The sequence below is a fragment of the Gossypium raimondii genome, chromosome 6 (assembly GCF_025698545.1).
Source record: "Gossypium raimondii isolate GPD5lz chromosome 6, ASM2569854v1, whole genome shotgun sequence".
Lineage (NCBI taxonomy): Eukaryota > Viridiplantae > Streptophyta > Magnoliopsida > Malvales > Malvaceae > Gossypium > Gossypium raimondii.
Window position 1 is genome coordinate 37195011 of NC_068570.1, and position 26634 is coordinate 37221644.

Consider the following 26634-nt stretch of genomic DNA (forward strand, 5'->3'; position numbering starts at 1 on the left):
TCTTACATTGAATTTTTGTACTTAAAAGTTACCTTTATCTACTTTAATTTAATTTAACTACCGATGCATAAAATTCACGATGTAGTATAATGTATCATTTAGTACCAAAAGAATTAAATTTATTTTAAATTTTAAATTTTACTATTTATATCAAAAAATCATTTTAATTTCAAATTTTAGTTATTTATTTGAATTATCTAAAATGTATCAAATTGTATAGGTTAGATGAGCTCCGATTAAATTGAGTAAATCAATATTTTCAACACATTATTTGTTTTTATAACGAATGTATTCTTTTATACCATTTTATTGTTTATGAAACTTAAATTTTCAAAGTTTGTGCTTGACCTTCTCAATAATATCGTATTAGGATTACAATGTATTTACTACAACACTTATTTGATCTTAACAATGTTTTAAATAATAAATCAACTCTCATTTTGGTTTTCATGACTTACATCCTTTTTTCAAAATATATATATGGAAATTATTTGATACAATGTCAAGAAGATATTTTAGACTCTATGAGTAAGTAGATGGTTTGATCGAGTGTATTATAGATTGTAGTAAAGTAATAAAAAATTAATTCCATATCAAATTATTTTTCTAAATATATATTATAATTATAATTCATCATTAATATATCTTATAAAATTAGGAATGGGAGACCACGAGTAAGAGGTTTAATATCAATGACATAGCTGTAAAAAAATCCATGAAACAAAATAATAGTTACTGTATGTAAATACAAAGCTCATTTGGGAGGTTCTGAAATCCAATTTCATCATCATCATGGGTTTCATAAAATTCTCAGGTTCATCCCTCCTCTTCCTACTGTTTTCTCTCCTTTTGTTTCACTCAACGAGTTACAATGATGATGACGACGACGATGACTCCACTTCTATGGCCAAACTTGCGGCGGCTCTTAATCCTTTGCCATGGACTTGGTCAACCAATTCATCTTCTTCTTATTGTGAATAGAATTATGTCAAATGCGATAGTTCCAAGAACATTGTAGAGATTGAACTCAAAGTTAGGACTCTCAATGGTTCTTTGCCATCTCAATTCCCTCCTTTCCCTTTCCTTTAAATCCTTGATCTTTCAAAGAATAAGTTAATTGGTTCTCTTCCTTCTTTAAACAAACTCCCTTTCTTGAAGAGACTTTACCTAAATATCAACAACTTCACAACAATCCCACCAGGCTTTTTTCAATGACTTTCTAGCAATTTGCAACTCTTGATGCTTGGTGGTAATCCCTTTCTCAGTACCTGGATGATACCCCTTGAATTTACCAAGTTGGGCAATCTGTAACAATTAAAAGGAAATAAAAACATAAAACCAGACTAATGGATGAAGGTTATTGTATTTCATTCAGCAAACATACAACATTTATAACAAAATAAAACCAACATCAACATCCCACTTTCTCCTAAACTTAAGCAACATGAAAAATAACTAACTACTAAAAAAACTTAAATAAACGTGGATATATTTCAATCCTGAAGCAGTTTCTTAACATATCTGCAATTTGATTTTCTGTTTTGCAATAGACAAGAACCACATCTCCATGCTTCTAGACTTCCCTGAGAAAAAATAGCCTGATATTAAAGTGTTTAGTCTTCCCATGAAACACAAGATTATGAGAGATATCAATAGCAGCTTGATTGTCAATAAGAATTTCTGTGCTATCCTTCTGCTCCAGATCAAGATCAAGCAAAATTTTTCTCAGCCATAAAGCTTGATTAGCAGTAGTTGTAGCAGTAATAAACTCTGCTTCAGCAGAAAATTGAGCTACAATTTCTTGCTTCTTTGAGCTCCATGAAAAAACACCAGAACCAAAAGTAAAACAGTAGCCTGAAATGCTCCTCATATCATCTATAGAACCTCCCCAGTCACTGTTAGAAAAACCAACTAGCTTGAACTCAATGCTTCTTGTGAACTTGACACCAAAATCACTTGTACCTTTGGCATATCGTATCACTCTTTAGGTAGCCTTGAGATGTAATTCACTAGCACAATGCATGATACAAGATAAAATACTTATAGCATTCAAAATATCAGGTCTTGTTGGTGTGAGGTACATTAAGTAACCAATCAATCTCCTACAATATCTCTCATAAACTTTGTTAGTATCATCTTCTTTGCACAACCTCTCTTTCTGATTCATTGGAGTGCTGACAGCCTTACATTCCTCTATCTAAAAATTCTTTAATATCTCATTTTCATACTTCATCTAGAAAATAAAAACTTCATCTTGCCCTTGCTTGATCTCCATGATAAGGAAATAGGTCATGAACCCAAGATCAGTCATTTCGAACACCTTCATTATCTCCTGTTTGAAATTTTTAATATGACCTATATTGTTTCCTGTAACCAGTAGGTCATCAACATATAGTGAGACAATAAAAATGTCTGAATCATTGTGCTTAACATACAAAGTTGTTTCAGACAGATTTTTTACGAATCCCAAGTCCAACAAGTGTTCATCAATTTTTCTATACCAAGATCTTGGAGCTTGTTTTAGACCATAAAGGGTCTTCTTGAGAAGATAAACTTTGTCTTCTTCACCTTTCTTCCCAAATCCTTGGGGCTGCTCAACATAGATTTCTTCCTGTAAAAGACCATTTAAAAAGGTTGATTTGACATCCAATTGGAATAATTTCAGACCTTTTTGTGCAGCTATTGCGAGCAGTAGCTTGATAGTGTCTAATCTAGCAACATCAGCAAAAGTGTCTGAATAATCAACACCAAAAATTTGAGCATATCCTTTAACCACTTGATTGGCTTTGTGCTTGTTGAGTGAGCCATCAGCATTAAGCTTGGGTCTAATTACCCACTTAACTCCAATCACATTTCTATCTTGAGGTCTGTCCATAAGAATACAAGTTTTGTTCTTCTCTATCATCCACAGCTCCTCCTCCATTGTAGCTATCCACTTTTGATCCTTTTTTGCTTCTGCAAAGTCAACAGGTTCACACACAGAAACATTCCATCTTTCATAAATATCTGAGAACAACCTTGTTCCTCTCACAGAAGCATCATCTATTTTTTCATTTTGCTAGTCGTTCTTTTCTTCAATGCTAGACTCAAAAAAATTAAGTTTCAGAGATGTCAAAGTCTGAGCCTTCTTCACTACACTGTCCCAGCTCCATTCTCCATCCTCCATAAAATGAACATCCCTACTAATAACAACTTTTCTAGTTTGTGGCTAAAAAATTTTATAGGCCTTGCTAACCATACTATAACCAATAAAAATACCTGGTGAGGCTCTTCTATCAAGTCTGTCACATTTTCTTTGTGAAACATGAGTAAAACACAAGCAGCCAAATACTTTAAGTAATTTCAAAGATGGTTTGTAACCATACCATGCCTCAAATGGTGTCTGATCTTTCACTGCCTTTGTTGGAAGTATATTCTGTAGAAACACAGCAGTATTTGCTACCTCTGCCCAAAACTTCTTTGGCAAATTCTTCTCATGCAACATACATCTCAACATTTCTATGATGTATCTATTTCTTCTTTCACTAACTCCATTTTTTGAGGAGAATAAGGAGCTCCAAACTGATGCTCTACGCCAGAATCTTCACAAAACTTGTTGAAATTTGTTGAAGTATACTCTTCCCATTGTCAAACCTTATACTCTAAATTTTGCAGCCACTTTCATTTTCTACTCTTGCTTTAAAACATCCAAAAAACTTGAGCAAATTCCGATTTGAACATCAAGAAAAAAATCGAGCACATTCTGGTGAAGTCATTAATAAAAACAATATAATAGCGACTACCTTTTAAAGAATGTGTAATTTGAGGGCTTGCTACATAAGTATGAATGAGCTGTAATTTGTAAGTAGCTCTCTAGGTTGACTTAGGAAATGATGTACTACTTTTCTTTCCAAACCGATATGCTTTGTAGCTTGAGACTGTATCACTCAACTTCGGAATATTAAGTGCCAACCCCTTTTCTCTTAGTTGTATTAACCCTTGGTGATGATAGTGCCCAACTCTTTTGTGCCAGATCTATGTAACATCTTCTTTGAGAATAAAGGTAGATTGCTCTTCCTCTAAAGGATTGAGTGCAAAACTCTTTCCTTTCATTTTCACTTTGAAGATATCTTGATTAGTTGCATCCTTAATCAGAAAATATTCATCTTCAAAAATAACTTTGAAACCTTTTTCAATAAGCTACCCCACACTCAACAAATTTTGATCAATGTTAGGAACAAAAAGAACATCCTGTATATGTTTTGTACTTGTACAACTTGCAATTGCAACTGTTCCTTTTCATTTGACAGAGATATAATCTCCATTGCCAATTCTAGCTTTGGTGATGCTAGTTGGCTCCAAATCTTTAAACAACTTCTTGTCATGAGTTATATGGTGGGTACAACTACTGTCAATCAACCAGCTTTCATTTGACTCACTACCCACAAAGCATGTAGCCACAAACAATTGATCCTCATCTTCTTGATCAGCAATCTTAGCCTTTTCATCTTGCTGTTGAAACTTATTCCTGCAAATTACAGCTTCATGCCTAGCTTGATTACACTTGGCATCTAGTCTTCTCTAACATTTGTAAGGAGGATGACCCTTTCTATTGCAATGTTTGCATGAAGAGTAGGATACCTTCTTGACTCCTACTTTGTTGTTAGTTGAAGATTCACAAGTAGAATTTTGTTTCTTCTTAACAAATTTCTTCTTATTGTTTCTTGTATTTTCATGATGCTTAATTGGTAAGGCTCCTTTAATAGCACCTTCTTGTCTCATAGTTCTTCTATGCTCTTGTGCTTGCAAAGCATTAAGAATCTTTGCAAGTGTTATTTGAGTCAGATCTTTGGTATTTTCCAAGGATGAAATGGATGCCTCAAATTTTTCAAGCACAGTTACAAGAATTTTTTCAACAATTCTTGAGTCCTTGAACTGAGAACCAAGTAATCTGATTCGGTTTGTAACATCCAATAACCTATTAGAATACTCTTTAATTGATTATGTTTCCTTCATCTTTTGCAGTTCAAATTCTCGAATCAAGTTTAGCACACGCATCCCTTTGATTCTTTCATCTCCCTCATATTCTGACTTGAGATAATTTCATATCTCATATTCTGACTTCAGAGTCATTATCTGAGTGAAGAATATAGACGAGACTGCAACAAACAAACAAGCCTTTTCCTTGGATTTCTTTATTTTCTTCTCCTTCTACAATTTCATTTATGCCATAGTAGGATTAGCTGGGAGAACAGGAATTTCATAATCTTCTTCTACTGCTTCCCAAATATCCAAAGCTTCCATATATGCCTCCATACAAACTGCCCAAACCTGGTAGTTGTCTCCATCAAACATTGGTGGAGAGATTGAAGAAAAATTAGAACCTGCTTCAACATCCATAACACAGTACCCTTACACACACATAGATCCCTTAAGAATAAAGCTCTAGTACCAATTGTAACAATTCAAAGGAAATAAAAACATAAAACCAGACAAATGGATGAAGTTCATTGTATTTCATTCAACAAACATACAACATTTATAACAAAATAAAACCAACATCAACATCCCACTTTCTCCTAAACTTAAGCAACATGAAAAATAACTAACTACTAAAAAAAATGAAATAAACGTGGATATATTTCAATCTTGAAACAGTTTCTTAAACAATCTTATAGCATTCTCTACTTATAATACAAATTTGGGAGGTTCTATTCTAGACATTTTCCATTCTCTAGCTTTAAAAAATCTAAGCCTTCATGACAATAACCTGACTAGATCTTTGCCACCCTCTTTTTCAATATCCTAGATTGAAGATTTGCAGCACAAAAATCAGAAGGTAAGGCTTACAAGAACCATTGATCTATTCTTAAGCATGACTTACAGTGTTAACCTAGGATTTAATCAATTTACTGGCCCCATCCTTGATTTATCTAATTGCAGAGGTTTGGAATTATTAGACTTTCGTAACAATAATCTCACAAGAGTTTTCCCCCCATCTCTAGCTTTTCATCCTAGTTTAGTAGTCATCTTCTTCGATGATAACAAGTTGCAGGGCCGTTTCCCTATTTATATGTTCCTCCATAAGTTTGCTAGTGTTGACAATAATAATTTCTGCACAACACAGCAGACTCGTGTGATAGTCAAGTTACAATATTGCTTGAGGTTGCGAGGGCTTGGATGTATCCTTTTGAGTTATCTGTAGCTTGGGAAGGAAATGATGCATGTAGAAATCCATCATTTGTGACATGCGAATCAGAGAAAAGTATTATAGTAATCTATCTTTAGAAGCAACGATTGCAAGGAATAATTTCCCTATCATTTGCTTATCTAACTATGTTACGGTATCTTGATCTAAATGACAATAACTTGACGGCTCCTATCCCTAAGAGCTTGGTGAAGTTACCTAACCTTGAAGTCTGGATGTTTCCAATAACAATCTCTCTGGGATTATCCTTACTTTTGCACCATCAGTAAATCTAATAACTAGCGAAAATGACTTACTATTTCCTAGTACAACAATAGGCAACACATATAATTTCCCTCTAGAAGGTATGGCTTGTCTACTTCGATTTGTAGTGAACATATGATTTTATTCAAGCCCTTTCGTGCGTGGCAGATTGTGATTGCCCTTATCCTCTGACAACATGAGGATCATCATACTTCTCTAGTTTCCATAAAGTAATTTATTTTTACTTTACCTAGCTAGCGATCTTAGCTTACAATATTTATACCATGTTTCAATTTACAGGGCAAAAAAGAGGCATACCAGGAATAGTTGTGGGAATAATTGTTGGTGTCATCTTCTGTATTTTCGTTGGAAGGAGGATAATTAGTACTGTAGGTATGATGATGTCAATATCAAGAAATATTGACACATTATATATTCATACATGTATAACAACATTAACTACTCACTGATGTAGTGATAAGTGATTTGTCTTAAGTCTTTGTTGACATAGGTATTTGGATCAAACTTGGATAATCCCTTTCCTATCCTTGATAAAAGGATTTTATTCACAAATTTTCCTTAAAATATATCCCAATTCACAAAAAGGTTTCTTTTAAGGTAAGAATTGATATGTAAGCTATCAAAATTTTTAAAAATACTAACCAATAAGAACGTGATGCATAACACACTTTTATTGAATATGGTATACTTTTTAAATTAATATAAGACAAAATTGATTGTTTTAAAATATATATATAAATTAAGCGCAACAAATAATTTTCATCCAACAAATATGCTTGGAAAGGGAGGTTTTAGACTAGTATACAAGGTAACATGCTACCTGTAAGATGACTTCTTCATATTTTCAATTGGGTATCAATAAGATTAAAGTTATTAACCAACCTATATGGTTGAAATTTTAGATTCTAAAATGATATTTGAATATTGTAGGGGAAACTCCAAGACAGGTAAGAAATAGCAGTGAAAAGACTTTCCAGAGCTTCAGGGCAGGGGCTAGAAGAATTTAGGAATGAGGAAATGTTGATTTCAAGACTCCAACATCGAAATCTTGTAAGGCTTCTTGGTTGTTGTGTTGATGGGGAAGAAAATATGTTAGTCTATGAATACATGCCGAACAAGAGCTTGGACGTTTTCCTCTTCGGTTAAATACATTTTATCTATTACTTATGGAAAATATTATTATTAAACCTAAAGCAACTCTAGCTAACACTAATTGAATACTTTTAAAAATATATTTAGATGCAGAAAAACAAAAACTTCTTGATTGGAAAAAATGTTTCAATATTATAGAAGGAATTAGTCGAGGACTTCTCTATCTTCATAGGGACTCAAGATTGCAAATTTTTTCATAGAGATCTAAAAGCAAGTAATATTTTATTAGATGTCGAACTAAATCCAAAAATTTCAGATTTTGGTATAGAAAAAATATTTTGTGGAAATGAGAGCCAAGCAAATACTAGGTGGGTTTTCGGAACATGGTAAGTTATCCTTCATTTTTCTATTGAAATCTTAGATTTAAATATATAATATATGCATATATCACATCGGCTAAAATGGTTTTCTTTGCATTGATGAATTAAATATCGTGGCTATATGTCCCCTGTCGAAACCATTTTTTTATTTGAAAAAAAATGAAACGGGGATCGACTTTTAAAATGGGAGTCGCCACCGATCTTTTATTGAGGTGTGATCGGATCACCTTGAAAATAATATTAGGTCTACGAATTTGAGAAAATAGATCCGGGAGTCGGTTACTCACAAGGAAGGGTTAGCACCCTCGTGACGCCCAAAATTGGTACCGAATTGATTGTTTAATGTCTTAACGTTGAAATTTAGCAAAGATTTTGAAATACGATCCTTTTATCTTGAATAAAATGAATTGGATAATAAGACTCACTTACTTCAAGGAAATAAATTGTCACACTCAGTGAGTTAGAGTGCAACGTTTCAAATCCTCAAAATTAAGTTTGACTTTTAAAACCTGTACATTTTGAGAAGGATATTTGATTCTTTAGGTCAGATGAGAAGATCGAAACCCAGTAAGTTAGGGTTCGATCTCATAAAATCCTAAATATCGAATATTGCCTTTATTTTCATTCGTTAGAAAAATCCTCGTTTCGAGAAAACAATATGTCATATCCAATGCGTTAGGACACCACATATCGAATTCCCAAAAATGAGCTTTTATCTAAAAATCATAGGTTTTATTACAAAAGAGATACTCGGCTATCTAAATTCATCGTAGAAATTGAGGCCCAGTAAGTTAGGGCACAATTCTCTCGAGAATCATGAATAACATGTATTTTGACAAATTGTGAAATAAGATGATTCTAATGCTTTTATTGAAACACGGTAAAAAACGCATTGATTAAATGAACAATGAATCATGCAAAATTTGGATAGTAAATATACACCAATGAGTGATGAACGATAAATCAATAAATACAATGACAATAGTTCCAATCATGCATTATGCCACAATCAACATCAACATTCAAAAGTTATTAATTTAAAAGGAAGATGCAATGTAACTAATTTAAAAAGAGAAAACAAGTGAGAAAATAAATTTGAATTTAGCAAAGTATTTACACAAAATTATACATTTTAAAAAAAGGGTAATTTACGAAGATTTGAAATGATTTTGTAATAAAAATGAATAAAATGTTTAAATGAGTTCTAAAGAAAGAATTATAAGAAGGAAATGAAATAAATAAAAATGAATAAATCACAAAATTAGTATATGTTTTAAATTAAATAAGGAATATATGAAATGAAATATTTAATATAAATAATATACGTATTTATATAACAATATATGTAAAAGAGGTTGAAATAAGTAAAATAATAAAAAATATTTATATAGAGAAAATAGGAAAAATTTACAATTTGAAATTAGTGGTATATTATATACATACGAAAAAAATAGTATAAATTGTATATACACATATAAAATAGAATTAGAATTATGAAATATTATTGTATAAAATTTTTAAAGTTAAAATATACACATATATGGTTAAAAAAATAATCATAAAATGTGTACAAATTATACTAGTCAAACATAAAATCTATAAAATAATATATTACAAAAATTAAATAATAATATAGGAAAAGTCAAAATAATACTATATAAAAAATAAAATAGATGTATATAACGATTAAGTAAATTGATGAATAATAAAAATAATTAATAGTGACAAGTAATAATAATAATAATAAACCCGTTTATTTAGTAAAAAAACAATGGATTAATTTAGAAATAAAACCAAATCCTAGGGGCGAATTTGAAACAAAAAAACAAACGACTGAGTTGAGCAACGCTAAACATTAAAGGGACCATAGCTGCAATTAGACACGCAAATTCAACATTTAAATCCAAACAACGAAAACAACGTCGCACAAATATGGATCAAATCGAAATCAAAATAAAAAAGCGATTCAAATTAAAAAGATTGAAGAGAATCAAATCGAAACACCACAAAACAAGAGGGACTCGTCATGCAAATAGACCAACGAACAGAAGCACGCGGATCCTGCCCCGGGTCGGGTCACCGCGTGGGTCTGAGCTTCCAAACAGTGTCGTTTTTCAACGCATACAAATCCCACCATTAAAACCTAATTAGCAACCTTCTCTATTTTTAAAACAAAAGTTAAAAAGAAAAAAAAACCCTAAGCCCTTTTGTTTATGGCTGCGCTACTTATCGCCTCAAAACAGGGGCTTTCCGAATCCCATGCACGACTCTGATTGTGGCGGAGCGAGCTCGAGACCGGTCACCAGGTACGTTTTCATTCTCTAAACTTACTTTCTCTTATATTTCTATACTGGTAATGGACGAAAGAACGAAAGAAAAATAAAAAATGAAGAATGGAAAAAACCTTACGAAACTTAATTTTTTTGGAATCTCTTTTTTGATTTTGGTATTCAATATCTGTGTCTGCGTACAGTGTATTCTTGGCTTTTTTATAGCCTGATTTTTACACAGGAAAAAGAAAATAAAAATAAATAAAAGGAAAATTGCCCCGTCCTTGTTATTCTGTTCTTTTCTTTTTTCTTTCGTTTTCTTGCTTTTCTTGCTTCTGTTGCTAGTTTGTCGTGATGCAGGTACAATGTACGGAGCAGTGGATGTGGCTGGGGTGACGTGGCGCGGAGCGTACGGAGGCTGGTCGCGGAAGGCTTGGCTACAGCGCCTAGATCTTCTAGGGTTCCTTGCTTTTGATCTTTGTTTTGGGCCATCGAGTTGGTAATTTGGGGCTGGGGTTAATGGTTTTGGTTTAGGCCAATAGGGTTTAGTTTACTGGGCCATGTAAATAGACTATTTTGGACTGTTATTAATTTTTTTTTTGGTTTATATTTTTTATTACGGGCTGGGCAAATTGGGCCTATTACATCCCCTGAATATGCAATGAAAGGACAATTTTCAGAAAAATCAAATGTTTTTAGCTTTGGGGTATTGACATTGGAAATTGTTAGTGGAAGAAGAAACTTGAGTTTCGAAGATGATGAGCATTCACTGAGCCTTGTGGGATAGGTAAGTATTAGCTATTATTAAAATTGCTCAAAGTAGTAATAAAATCTCTAGATTACAATACCTTAACATTTGTGCTTTTTTAGGCAACATTTCAGAATTAATAGATCCAATGATCTCATCAGATCTAAGTTGTCACAGGGAAATGTTGAGATGCTATCATGTGGGATTGTTATGTGTGCAAAACTTTGTGAAAGATAGACCAACTATGATGGTTGTGCCTTCCATGCTTAACAGCGAGATAGAAAACTTCCTACACCAAAACAACCACCTTTATTTGATGAGAAAATTGTGGTGGATTACTCACAATTACAAACAAGCTAAATAATTTTAACCACTAATAATATTTTCTAAAATCATGTTATATAAGCTAATTTTATGTTGAAAACGTGTCTAGAAAAAATTTGAGGCAACTATTTTTTATTTTAATTTTTTACCAAACTATAAAAATTACAATCTCTATAAGTTTCTTGAATAATTTTTTTTATTCTTTTCTTCAACAAGCTTCAATTCAAAGTCATCAAAACTTAATTTTAGATAAATGTGATCCCTTTCAAGGGTCGTTAAAATTTTACCTTGAAAATAAGTCCGGAGACTCACTTTTCTTTAAATTATTTGAACACTTATCCAAAGGTAGATGAGGATTGGTTCAAGGCTTGTCAAGAATTTATCTTAAAAAATGAGCTTTATCTCTGATGTGTTAATATGATTGGATGGGAGAGGGCTTGAACCAATGGTCTTCAAGTTTTGATCAGGGATGGCTAAATGTGCACCGATAAGACTTAGTTTTAAAATCGAGCCATCTAGATTTGATCTTACATAAATGTGATCGACTTCAATATTCATCGAGATTTGACCTTGAAATGGTTTTGAGAGTCACTTTCTATTGGAACATTTTCAAATATTTATAGTGTTCTAATAACTATAAATGAAAGGTTGTAATTAATCAAAAGTTATATACTTTGGTTCTTGAAGAATTATAACTATTCAAACAATATTATTTGAATAGTTATGTTTAATTAAGAGATATTAGATGAATAATTATGTATCTTTTAGATATGTAATTATTCAAAAGACACATATAAAAGATGTCTTTATGAAGAGACAGAAAATTCCTATAAATAGGAGTGAGATTTCACTTGGAAAACATAACAAAAGTTCTCAAAAGTTATTTCTATTCTTCCTCCATCTTCTTCTATTATTAGATTGTTCTAAAAAGAATTACTATAAAAATTCGTTATAGAAATTGATTTTCTTGTTATACATTGTTTAGTGCTTAGTGGACTATTTTCTCTAGTGCAAAACACAACTAGTTATCGGGCTTTATTGTATCCTCGAGGTTCATTTGCTTGAAACTCATTTTAACACTAAGTATAGGTAGGGGTGAATCAAACCTTAAAGATAGTGGCTTGACCATGCCTTGGAGCCTTGTCTTATTTCTTCATTTTTTTTGCTCGAATTTTTGTTTATGTGTTCAATATTTTCCTCACCGAAGTTTTGTACTAACAATTTTAAAGGTCTAACTTTCATGATGGCAACTAAAACACATGAACGTGGAACACTGAGGGAGTTGGCTTCCAACTTTGTCAAGCTTGATCGGTTTGATAATGAAAATTTCTAATGATGGCAGAAAAAAGATACACTTCTTATCATCAACTTTGAAGATTGCATATGTTTTGGATACTCCAAGATTGGAAGAGAATGAAAACCAATCTCTTGTTGCAACTGGAGAAATGCGAAAATGGGACAATGCTGATTAGATGTGCATAGGCCACATATTGAATGGTTTACTGATGGTTTGTTTGACACCTACCTGTAATACCCTATTTTGGCCCGGGTCTAAAAGGCCCAAACTATAACGGGCCTATAGGGCCCAAACCCCAAAACAGGACAGGAGCCCAACATTTCCAGCACAGAGGAAACCCTTGGGATCCTTCCACGTTCGCGCCGCAACCCCGCACGATCTTCACCTGCACTAAAGAAAGGAAACACAGCATATAAACCACAAAAATGGCAAGAAAATCAAGATTGCAAATCAAATAGATATTAAGCAGATTTGTTTCTTTATCTTTTTTTATTATTAAGGTTATAAAAGGACCATTGAAATACTGTAATACAGATGGAAAAATCAATAGAAAACAAGTTTTTTTTACAACGCAAGAGCCACAGAATATAAAGAAAATAAAAAAACTCAATCGAAAAAGAGAAAGGTTGATATCTGTTTCTATTCGTTATTGATTTTTTTTTGTCTTTCTTGCATACTGAAATAGAATAAAACAAAAAGTGGAAACTTACCATGGTTTGCTTCTGAAACGCTGTGGGCGGCCGAGGTAACCATCTTCAAAGACAGACGGTCGGAAGCCGAAAAGTTTCTCAAAATTTGGAGTACTTTTCGGCCATATTTTGAAAGATTTGAACCCGGATTCGGGCTTAGAGGGGCCGAAAAAGCCGAATAGGGGATTTTTTCCTTTTTCGGCCACCGTAGACGGTGGTGCCGCCGCCGGAGGTCGGCGGCCGGCAAGGTGGCCGACGATCGGTCGATGACCGAACTTAGGCCGGACGACTGAAGAGAGGGGAGAGTTTTTTGAAAGTTTTTTTGTTTTTTTTTTAAAAGAGAATGAAAAATGAAATTTTTTTTGAAGTAAATTTGGCTTAAATAGCCCTTCAAAACGGCGTCGTTTTGGCATGGGTCGACCTGACACCGACTCGACCCGGCCTAGGATCCACGTGTTTTTGAGCAGAGAGGTAAATTACGCTTTTAGCCCCTCCGCCTTTTAATATGTTACAATTAAGTTTTTTATTTTTAAATTTATCCCTCTAATTTATTTTCAATTTCAATTTGACCCTGATTGAACAACGCCGTTTAGAGGAGAAGGGAAAATTTCCCTTTCAGTCCCTCTATGTAATTCGCGCATTCAATTTGGTCCTTGTGATTTCAGTTATTTGCAGATTTGCCTCGATTTTTTATTTGCAATTCAATTTAGTCTTTTTTTATATTTTTCTTAAAATTAATTAATTTTAATAATGTAATTGTTATTTTATTTTTATAATTTTCATACGTAATTATTTTTTTAAACCTATATATCCATGTTTTTTATGTACATATTTTTTTTCTAACAAGTTTTTTTCATACTTATATATATATATATATATATATATTTATTTATTTATTTATTTATTTAAAATTAATTAATTTCGATAATGTAGTTATTATTTAATTATTTTTAATTTATATTTTTTCATATGCACATGTATATATATATCTTTTTTCTAATGAATATTCTTTTATATTTATATATATATATATATATATATATATATATATATATATACGTATATACCTATGTTTTTTTTTTTTTTCAAAATGTTTAACTACCTACTTATATTTTAACACATATTTTATAATTTATGTATATATGTATATTTTTTCTTTGTTTTTATAAATGCATTGTGTATTTTATATATATAAGTTTTATAACCCAAAATTTTATGTGTAAGTTATGTTTACGTATTTTATTCTTCATAATTTCAATGTATATATATTTTGTACTTTTTTCTTTATATTTTTTGTTTATTTCATTCATTTGTTTATTGATTTATGTTTTTTATTATTTTGTTCATTTATTCGATATTTCGTAGGTCATTGTTTATTATTATTTATATTAATTTCTTTTATTTACTATTTATATTATTTCTATACAATTGTTGTATTTATTCTTGCGACACTTATACATACATTCAATATAACATTACATCATCTTTTACTTGATTTTAAAATAGAAATTTTCAAAATAGAGATAATACTCGTATTTAGGATTTTCAAGAAAATTAAGCCCTAACGTATTGGGTTCCAATTTTCTTCGTTAAATCTAACAATCGAGAATTGCTCTTTAAACAAACAAAATAAAAATCATGTTGTCGGGAATTCAATATGTTGTGTCCTAATGCATTGGATGTGACGTGTTGATTTCTCAAGACAAAGATTTTTTAAAAATTAATAAAGGAAATGTTCAATGATTGGGATTTTGAGAAATTGTTCCCTAATGCATTGGGCTGCAATTTCTTCATAAATCTTAAACAATTGAATATTCTTTTAAATTTTATTACACAAGTCTTTTGGACAAACTCATCTTGAAGAAATAAAATTCCGTGCCCTAACGCATTGGGTGTGACATTTTCTTTTTCAAAATGAGAGAGTCTCAATAAATAACTTAATTTAGCTAAGGATCGTATTTTTCAAACTCTAGACATTAAGACATTGATTAATCAACTTGGTACCAATTTTTGGGCGTTACGATGGTGCTAATCCTTCCTCGTACGTAACTGACTCCCGAACCCGTTTTTCTAAAACTCGTAGACCAAAGTCGTTTTTAGGTGATCCAATCACACCATAATAAAAGATTGGTGGCGACTCCAATTTTCAACTACAACTAATTTTTGTTTTTCTTCAAAAATAAAAAATGGTTTCGACAGCCTGGTGACTCCGCTGGGGAAAATACGAGAGTCGAGCCACAAAGTTGATTAATTTCTGTCTTATTGTCAAGAAAATAAATCATGAGATCCTTTTGCATTCATTCATTTTCTTGCTTAATTGATCTTTGCATTATACATTACATGAATTGAATGACTTTACCCTTCTAAGTGGGAGTGAGAAATTATTCCTTCGTGAGGTTTTCACCTCCGTATAGGATAGCGGATCGCTTTCGGGATACATCTGTACCTATGCCTTCATGAGATTTTCATCTCTGTATAGTCATAGGGAAAATGTATTCCCCTGAACCGAACTTGATCTATATGAGCCTATAATGGGTGAAGATCGAGGAATCTGCTAGTTCGGGTACCTTTGCCCAAGAAGCCGAACCTCATATAATGAACCCTAGGAATCCACACTAGGTAGAGCTACATTAAACCCCTAGTAAATACCGTAATAGGTGTTTTTACTGTTTCTTGATTGCTTTCAATATTTATGCATGATACTGACTTTTCGTGTTTTATTTTGATTGCATGACATGGCATTTCATTATAAAAGAGGTGTTGATTCACATTCGATTACTAACTTAGAAAGCTTGTCATAAGAAAACGGATTTCTTGATAAAATAGAAAATAATACGGCTGCCTGAATATATTCCTAGAAACACAAGAAGGGCGATAGAAGAATTCGTGACTTTACTTCGTGGCTCGAGGATTCAAGATAATTGTCTAAGAGCCTTCAACATTCCAACTCTTTGCAAGGATAGGCAGACAATGGATTGCAACCAGAATCAAGCAAAAAGAGCTAGTAGTGATATCCATTGGAAATTCGCGAGGTTTATCTTAGCATCCGGATGAAGAAGGAGAAAATGTCTTTGCCTAGAGTATGAGGGAAAAGCCGTATATATATATCTGCCTTATGTAAAGAAATTTGTCTTCTAGTAAAGTTTTCTAAATGGAATTGAATCAGAAACAACATCTCTTTATGCATTCATTTCATGCATTCACATTACATGTCATCATACACATTTAAATCCACTAAGAGGGCCTAATCGATTAAAATCATTCTTCAGTTAACCTGGAAACCAACCAATCAACCAAACATTGTTACAGTACTCAGGCGAAAATCAAAGACATGGATCAAAGATTAGAAAGGATAGAACAGTTCCAAAAAGAAATGCAGGATCAATGATTGGGATTTTGAGAAATTCTGCCCTAATGCATTGGGCTGCAATTTCTTCATAAATCTTAAACAATTGAATATTCTTTTAAATTTTATTACACGAGTCTTTTGGACAAACTCATCTTGAAGAAATAAAATTCCGTGCCCTAACGCATTGGGTGTGACATTTTCTTTTTCAAAATGAGAGAGTCTCAATAAATAACTTAATTTAGCTAAGGATCGTATTTTTCAAACTCTCGACATTAAGACATTGATTAATCAACTTAGTACCAATTTTTGGGCGTTACGAGGGTGCTAATCCTACCTCGTACGTAACTGACTCCCGAACCCGTTTTTCTAAAACTCGTAGACCAAAGTCGTTTTTAGGTGATCCAATCACTCCATAATAAAAGATTGGTGGCGACTCCAATTTTCATCGACAACTAATTTTTTCTTTTTCTTCAAAAATAAAAAATGGTTTCGACACTACCAAAATAAGGTCACCGCTAAGGAATTATGGGACAAATGGGAGACAAGATACATGATTGAAGATGCTACAAGTAATAAATTTCTTTTTAGTCGATTCAATAATTATCAAATGATTGATGATCGTTTTGTTATGGAACAATTTTGTGATACCAAAAAAATGTTGAATCAATTTAAGCAATATGATATGAAAATGGATGAAATGATTGTTGTATCCTCCATTATAGATAAACTTCCTCCATCTTGGAAAGACTTTAAAAGAAGTCTAAAATATAAGAAAAAGGAAATATCTGTTAAGGCTTCGGTAAATCATCTTCGTACTAATGAAGAATATTGAAAACATGATTAGAACCTAGATTCTGAAAATGCAAAAGTGCATGATATGGAGGAAGTACAAACTACTAAACCATCCAATCGAAAGTTCAAGCAAACTAACAGTGTTGGAAAAAACTCAGTTTGAAAATGGCTTTCTTTCATAGCAGAAAAATAAAATTTTTAAAATCTACCTGATTGGTTATATTTATAATAATAAACCCTAACCGAACTCATACCTGTGTTTTTGGCTTAGTGGACTTTTTTGTTCCCAACTTTCAACCAAACAATCTTCTCTGCTATTCTTGTACCATGAACTGCTTTGAGTTTGGCTCGAACCAATTGAATCAAAACATAGAACTAGAAAATATTTTCTCTCTTTTATTTTGGGTGAAAACGAAAATTCTCTTTTCTTTAATAGAAACCGTTAGAATTGTTATTCTAGAAAAATATATTTAATAGTTGAGAAGAACTTCTTTCTATTTTCAACAAAGTAACAATCTCTCAAATTTGTATGTAATGTCTTACTGATACCATCTATTTATAAGAATAGAAGGTAGAGCCCTTGTTGAGTTGTTGTAACATCCCTTACTGGGTCCAATCGTAGGGCTCGAGCTATAGGATGCTACAACAGTAAACATAAATAATCACTTACATTTTTATCAATAATATTCAATAATTCATTAAGTATAAGTCAAGTCTTATGTTTAACATGCATTTCAAAAAAGTTCGAGTCTTAATCGAATTTACGAAAGCTCTAAAATGGGCTGGGAACCAATTCAGGATCATTTTGAAAAAATTACAAAAAAGATAGGTAAAATGGCAAAATAGGGGTCACACGACCGTGTGGCCATAACATGTGACAGGCTGAGGTCGTGTGGTGCTATATATCATACAATTGTGTCCTAAAATTGTGTAACAGACTGGTGCCATGTAAAACTAAGTCACACAGTCGTGCCCTCAAGTCTTGTAACTAATTGTGGTCATGTGGACCTAATTATAAAATTTACAAAACATTCACACGGTCGTGTCACCAGATCATGTGAGAGATTGTGACCATGTTTAATAAAAACTACCTTAATCATACAAGGCACATGGTCGTGTCACTTGTTGGTGTGTGGCACACGGCTGTTTGTTAGCCCGTGTGTAGCATAATTAACCCTTTTTAAGAATATTACATACCATTCCTACAAGGTGACCTCCAATGCCATTTCAAGCTATTCAAACCTATCTCAAAACATGTCAAAACTAAAACTACAATTCATATAATGATCTTAGCATACAACCAATATGCCCTCATTGACACCAACAAAACATTAAACTCATGTCATTATGATTCAAACTAAACCCTTAACCACTTCATACCACAAACTAATTCATTTGTTTAACATCATTCAAACTTTACCATTGACCTTAACATTAATAATATCAAGCTTTGCAATAACTCATAAGTATGTATGAGCAGTAGTTAGCAAATTACCAAGTTGTCGTGAATTCATTCGTAACAACATGAACATAATTTTATTAATTCTAAGTTAAGAAATGTAATTAATCTAACACAATTATGTCATCTTGATTAAAATCATCTTTTGAAATCGTGCATTGGAACTTTTATTTTATTTTATTTTACTTAGTTAAATTTTTAGTTTTTAACCACTTCCTTAAAATCAAAAATTTTTAATCACCAAAGTGTTTTTAATTGCATTTCATTTTCTTTTCACAGTCCCTATGGGTACGATAACTCGACATTTACTTGTCACTTTATTACTTGTTGCGATTGCGTACACTTTCACATTTTCATCGTTCCAGATGCCACACCATCGTCACACATCACATGCAATCCAAATGGTCTCACTATTAAGTAAACATATTTCATTTTAGCTTTCTTAATATTCACAAGTCATACAAATTCCAGTCATTGTTAACACATGCTAAACATTCATCAAGACAGACTTAGAACATGCATTAAACATGCATTAGAACCACATAGCAAAATTTTGAAACAAATCATGTAGGTATTGATACTGTATCAAATGTATCGATATTTCTCTCAAATGGTATTTATACAGCTTGGAAAATTGATACCAAACCCCAGAAATTATCAGTACCTTTCATAAAGTATCGATTATTTTACCCTGAGTATCGATACTTGTGATATGGTATCGATACCAAATTTCATTACTGACTTCCTGGACATTCGAAAAATCATGGAGGTATCATTTTTAAAAGACGAATATCGATGTTTCTGCTTCAGACCACAAAAATTCAATAGTTGTCGCTTGTGAATATGCAATGCGAAGGTGCAAGTAAACACATCAAATCAAGTAATAAAGTGATAAATGAGATCATCTCCAAACGGATCAGAATCGGTAAAAATATAGTTGTGTTATTACTATAAACTATACTAATTAGACTTATGGCAAAGTAAAAAGAATAATGATTTGAAGTTAAGTATTGATTTATGAAATATAAAAATCAAATAATGAATAAAATGTTCTGGCAATTCTTCGAGAAAAAGTTGAGAGGATTGAAACTGTTAAGTGGGAAGGTTGGAATTACTTGGATTATATCATAATAACATAATAATGTCATGGCAAAATCTTGACCAAATTACTGTTCAGAGTGTAACTACTGCATTCTACTTCTTTTGAGAGCTAGAATTAAAGCTATCACTCTAAATATTTGTATGTCTAAAAGTCTTAAGAACAATACCTAACAATATTCTTCCTTATTTTGTATCGATCACAACTCTCTTACTCTGTATCAATCACAACTCAATATCTAGAGTGCTACGGGTATTTGTTCGAGTACTTGCTCGTATCATTTGATTACGATCCAACTTATTTAACATTGTTAGAATTAAATCAAGTCTAAGGATATATCACGCATTCATCTTTGTCTAGAGCTTGCATGCATATATTGAAAATAATCCAAACCGAATAAAACAGTAGATCTATACAAAATATCACCATGATCATCAATATATCAAGATAGATCCAGTAATTCCAACCCAAGTGAAATTAGCTCATGGGTTGGGATTTAAAATAAAAAATTAGAATAACATTCAACATTACCATGAATAGTTTAGAAGTCACAAAAACTAGTTAACAAAATGAAGGTAAAACTGTAGGAAACTTTTGTCACTCCAACTTTCACTTTGATACTGTTGAATCGTTTAGAACCCAAGGCTAGTTGCTCATCCCTTTCCTTGCGTCTCTGTTCTCCTCTTATGTTGCTACCCTATCCCTTTTCTTTGGAATTTTTCATGACTTTTTCCAGAGAGAAAATTTCTTTCCAAAAATCCTCTTCTTTTCTTTCTTTTCTCTTCCTCTTTTATAAGGTAGGTCCCCCTCTATTAGCACACACTTTTCTCCCTCTTTTTAGGTGGATTTATCTATTACATGTTCAGCTGGTTGAAAGTGATGAGGACTGAGTGTTGCATCAGCATGTTCCTGGAATTGCCATGGCATTTGTGTTGGCAATCCATCCAACCTTTTTCCATGATAATATTTCACTTCCTTCATTATCTTCCTCTTTTTTCTCCTATTCTTCATCCTTCCTGCACCTACTGCATACAACAACCAATTCCCTTCTTCCGAACAGTAAAAGTAACATGAAATGTTACATTTAAGGCACAATCCAAGCGCTATTATGCAATGTTCTAAAAAAATAACCTAAAAATAAAAATATATCTACTTAAGTACAGGGATTTAATCAAGCTTAGATGTTTGAAATATAACTCCTTTTCAGAGTTAATACACCCCCGAACCTGAATTTTTGCTTGTCCTCAAGCAAAATTTGTAACAATGCATGAATTTACCATAACTACACAATTTCCTCTTCTACTGCTGAATCAAACGAAACATATTTTATACCTTCATTCTCAGTAGTCTTGTGTCTAAAAAAAATTAGTTCAAATTTTATAGGTTTGTTTAGCATACTAAGTGCAGAAAATGTTACCTAAAAGTACAATCTCCTAAATATTCATTCAATTCTAACTATAGCGAACACCTCCTAATGTACTTAGTTTATCTTTCCACTAAAATCATTTTTTATTTTCATACTTATACTGTCATTGCATTATATAAAATTTTCTCTAGGGAATTCATCTTGTCACATGATTTCTTTACTTGAAAATATTAATGGAGAATAAACTAGATTGCTAGGTATTACATCACACCACAATATGCATGTAATTCACTCATGAAGCTAAGAATTTTGACTAGAAAGATGGATGGAGCAAACAACTACCCCCTTAGCTACTCAGCCTACTACTACAATGGACTGCCCCCCTAAACTATTTTTTTACTCACTCTTATTTGATCTTTCTTTTTTTTTATCAATAATACAATGCAGCAAATAGAGTATTACTAGCCTACTCAACGATTTCAAACAGTTGAGTGTTTTATAGTGTCTTTTTAAAATTTATTTTCTTTATTCATTTCAAAAATTTGGGTTACTTAGTTGGTTCAGGTGGATTTACTGGCAGCATGCTTGTAGCACTGATTTCGTTTGAGCAGATTGATTGGCACCTCCTTTTCATCATTATCTGATTTCGTGAGATCATCAATCAGCTGATTTATCTCGCGATCTTACTTTGATATGGGTGCAGTGGTTTGAGGTGCAGTAGCAGGTTCCTGTAGTGCAGAAGTTTGATTCATGTTATCTCCTTCCTTATCTGAGTCAATTTTCACAGATGTTGTTTTCTCTTCCTCTCTCTCTCTATTTCTTTGTTCTTTTCTGCAGTGGCTGGATGTGTTGTAGTGTTCGTCATAGCGACTTCAACTTTATCCTCATCTTCATCCTCTGAATCTGATAACAACTCTTTTGGAAAAGTAAGGAATGCATGCATGGGCCTAGTAAAGTTTTTCTGAAAAGGTTTCTTGATAGCATTATCTCTTCTTCTAACATAACCCCAAAATAAAGCCATTTCTTCTTAATCCTTGCTTAGATCATTAGTTGTCCTCAGTTTTTGGTTCTCCATCAAATTAAACTGTTGTTTCAACATCTCAAGAGAATCAAGCACTTGCTACTTGAAAACATTGTGAGATGTGGATGGAGTGGCATAGTACCAGTAGGTGGAGAAGGGGTTGATGCAGAGCCAGGATGCCGTGGCACTTCTTCCCCTGAAAATTTAATGGCAATCTGTTTGGTGATGGCTTATTTGTTAGGGATTTTGTCTTCATTTGCTTTTGATAGGGACACTGACCTGTTGAAAAAGTGTAATAATGGGAGATTGAAAATTCAAGGTGCCTACATTCTTTTGTGCACAACGATAAATTTCTCGAAAAATAACTTTTCCAAAATTTATCTTTCTTACAGTCATAATAGAGTGCAGTAACAACATGTGTTCCTTAGAAATAGTAGAGTTATGTGTTGAAGGGCTAAGGGAAGATTTAAGAAAATGATACCATACCCTAAAATGAGGCTTCAAAGAAACACGATCGATGGTGTAGCAATCATTTCGAGACACTGTCCATTTGGTCCCTTCCACGCATAAATCCTCAAGAACTTGATTGAGTCCTTTTGTTGTTATTGTCTTGACAAATTGAAAATGTTCATCAATGCCTTCAAGTAAACCATATTATGCGTTGATGGTGTATTCAATGAATAACACCGAAGCACCGCAGACATAGATGAAAGCATTATCTGGAGAGGTTAAATGGGCATAAAATTCCTTTACAAGTTTCGTGTGAACATCGTCAAGATGAAGGAAAAAGAGTTGCCATCCATGTTTCTCTACCACGGAAAAAATTTCTTTAGTGTATCCCATAAAGGTTGCGTCTTGAAAAAGAAAGCCTTTTTTTCCATACAAAAGGGTTACTTTGATGTGTTCCTATTGTACTTTTCTTCAACAGCTTTGCGAAGAAATGTCCTTTGTGGCATAGAGGTTGATTATAGTGGCATACATCGAGCCATTTGGGAAGAAATAGTAACTATAAAAAGAAAAAGTTAAGACCTTTATAGTTATTGTTGGAAAGCTGAAAATGGTGAAAAAGAAGAAATTGAAAATAACTTGGAGAAAGAAAATGCATCGAATAAGGTAAAATTGAGAGAGAATATAACAGTGACGTGGGGAATAAGATTAGCCTGAATTTATGGCCTACAATGGTAAAGTAAGAATTAGGCGGGAAAAGAAAAAAGAATAATATAAAAATGAAGCTAAAAATTTGCAAGTATGCTAAGTGGGATAACTATTACAAAGCCTGGGCCAAAATTACCTGCAACAAAAGAAAGAAATAAAAATTAATTAAACCGATAAAAAAAGAAATCAAAAGCAAATTAATTAAATAAAATCAAGCAAAATAAAACACTACGCGGTTTGAAGAGCAATAGAATGTTTATCACGAAGTATGGGAGCCCGCCAATAATGCTTCAAACGTTTTCCATTGACTTTGAAATTAAAGTCAACCTTGCCATCTTTGACTTCTACAATTCCAATAGGGTAAACATGCACTATCTCGAAAAGGCCAAACCAACGAGACTTCAATTTGCCAGGAAACAATTTTAGCCTGAAATTGAACAACAACACTTGTTGTCCAGGTTCAAATTGCCATGACAAAATCTTCCTATCATGCCATCACTTTGTCTTTTCTTTGTACAGTTTGGCATTGTCATAAGCTTGAGCTCTGAATTCCTCCATCTTATTCAGCTCCAGTAGTCAGTTATTATCAGCATTAATCCAATCCATGTTCAATTTCTTAATTGCCTAAAATGCATTATGTTCAAGTTCAACAGGAAAATGGTAAGGCTTCTTATAGACGAGCTTGAAAGGCGACATTCCTAATGGTGTCTTAAATTGCAGTACGATATACCCAAAAAGCTTCATCTAATCTGGATGACCAATCATTGCAAGTAGGATTGACCCCTTTCTCCAAAATTTACTTAATTTCTCTATTTGAGACTTCAGCTTGTCCATTTGTCTGGGGATGATATATCGTGTCAATTTTATGTTTGGCCCCATATCTATTCAAGGTAGTAGCAACTAATTTGCAGTCGAAATGGAAGCCTTCATTGATAAGTTCCTAGTTCATTAACCCCATATATCGTGTAAGAAACCTCTTTGATAAGTTCCTAGTTCATTGACAATGATCGCAAGCTTGGCAAAATTCATGTGCATTTTTAAACATGCTTGGACAATAAAAGCTAGATTGTAGAATTTTTGCAGCAGTTCACATAACCCTAAAGTGTCCTCCATATAGTGTTGAATGACACTGGTGTAAAATACTCTAAATCTCGTCATCCAGAGCAAAATAATACTTTTCGTTCTTGGGAATACCACTACTAATAAATTAACAACAAACATGAAAAAGAATCAAAAGCAACTAAGTCAAAAGCAACTAAGTAAGCTCAAACTAACAAAATTAAATCGATAATAACAAACCAAAATTTCACCAAAAACTTGTCGCGTGTGAATATGCAAGTATACACGTCGAATCAAGTAATAAAGTAATAAGTAAGAACGTCTCCACAAGGATCAGGATAGGTAAAAATATAGTTGAGTTATTACTATAAGCTATACTAATTAGGCTTATGGAAAAGTAAACAAAATAATGATTTGATTTGAAGTATTAATATATGAAATATAAAAATCAAATAATGAAAAAAATGCTATGGCAATTCTACGAGACAAAGTTGAGAGGATTGAAGCTGTTAAGTGGGAAGGTTGGAATTACTTGGATTATATCTTAATAACATAATAATGTCATGGAAAAATCTTGACCAAATTACTGTTCAGAGTGTAACTACCGCATTCTGCTTCTTTTGAGAGCTAGAATTAAGGCTATCATTCTAAATCTTTGTATGTCTACAACTCTTAAGAATAATACCTAACAATATTCTTCCTTACTTTGCATCAAACACAACTCTATGTCTAGAGTGCTACGGGTTTTCGTTGAAGTACTCGCTTGTATCATTCGATTACGATCCAACATATTTAACCTTTTCAAAATTAAATCAAGTCTAAGGATATATGAATTTATCTATGTCTAGATCTTGAATACATAAATTTAAAATAACCCAAACTGAATAAAACAATAGATCTAGCCAAAATATCACCATGATCATCAATATATCAAGATAGATCCAATAATTCCAACCCAAATGAAATTAGTTCATGGGATGGGATTTAAAATCCAAAATCAGGATAACATTCAACATCATCATTAACAAATTAGAAATCATAGAAACTAGTCAACAGAATGAAGGTAGAACTGCAAAAAACTTTCGTCACTCCAGCTTTCACTTCAACGCTGCTGAATTGTGCAAAACCCAGGGCTGATTGCTCATCCTTTTCCTTATGTCTCTTCTTAAGCTGTTACCCTCTCCCTTTTCTCTGAAATTTTTCACGAGTTTTTCCAGAGAGAAAACTGCTCTCCAAATCCCCCTCCAAAAATCCTCTTCTTTTCTTTCTTTTCTCTTTCCTCTTTTATTTGGTTGGTCTCCCTCTCTCAGCTTACACTTTTCTCCCTCTTTTTCAAGTGGATTTATCTGGTGCACGTATAGCTGGCTGAGAGTGATGAGGACTGAGTGCTGCATCATCATTTTCCTGGAATTGCCATGGCATTTGTATTGGCAATCCATCCAACCTTTTGCCATGGTAATATTTCACTTCTTTCATTCTCTTCCTCCTTTTTCTCCTTTTCTTCATCTTTCCTGAACCTCCTGCATACAACAACCAATTCCTTTTTTCTCAATAGTAAAATTAACATGAAATGACATTTAAGGCACAATCCAAGTGTTACTATACAATGTCCTAAAAAATAACCTAAAAAATGCAAATATATTTACTTAAGTAAAAGCATTTAATCAGGCTTAGAGGTTTGAAATATAACTCTATTCAAGAGTTATCAGCAGTTTAAGGCATATAATCCATTCAAAATAATACTACTCAACATGTAACTTTTACCTTATCAAGTAATCACCAAAATGACTACAAAAATGATTCAATCACCAAAAACATGTCAGAGTAAGCGAACAAATAAGCTATGAAAGTAATCCAAACATTATGCCAAAGTTCATGCAACAATTCTACCACATTATTCTTCGTCCATTGACCATACATACAGTTAGTGGCACTTAAACATAGCAAATATTTAAACCAGAACAATATCAATGAAATAATTATAACATCCATCAAAAGTGCTAGAGAACTAAACCCATAAAATATCATGAGGACGACAATAATAATCAATCAAAGTCTAACCACATTATCTTATCCCCACAGT

At 32.6% G+C, this 26634-nt stretch overlaps 1 pseudogene; it reads left to right on the top strand.

Moving 5' to 3' along the window:
- The first annotated feature begins 6315 nt into the window (after positions 1-6315).
- On the top strand, positions 6316-10980 carry LOC105771951 (G-type lectin S-receptor-like serine/threonine-protein kinase B120; annotated as a pseudogene).
- Positions 10981-26634: the final 15654 nt, after the last annotated feature.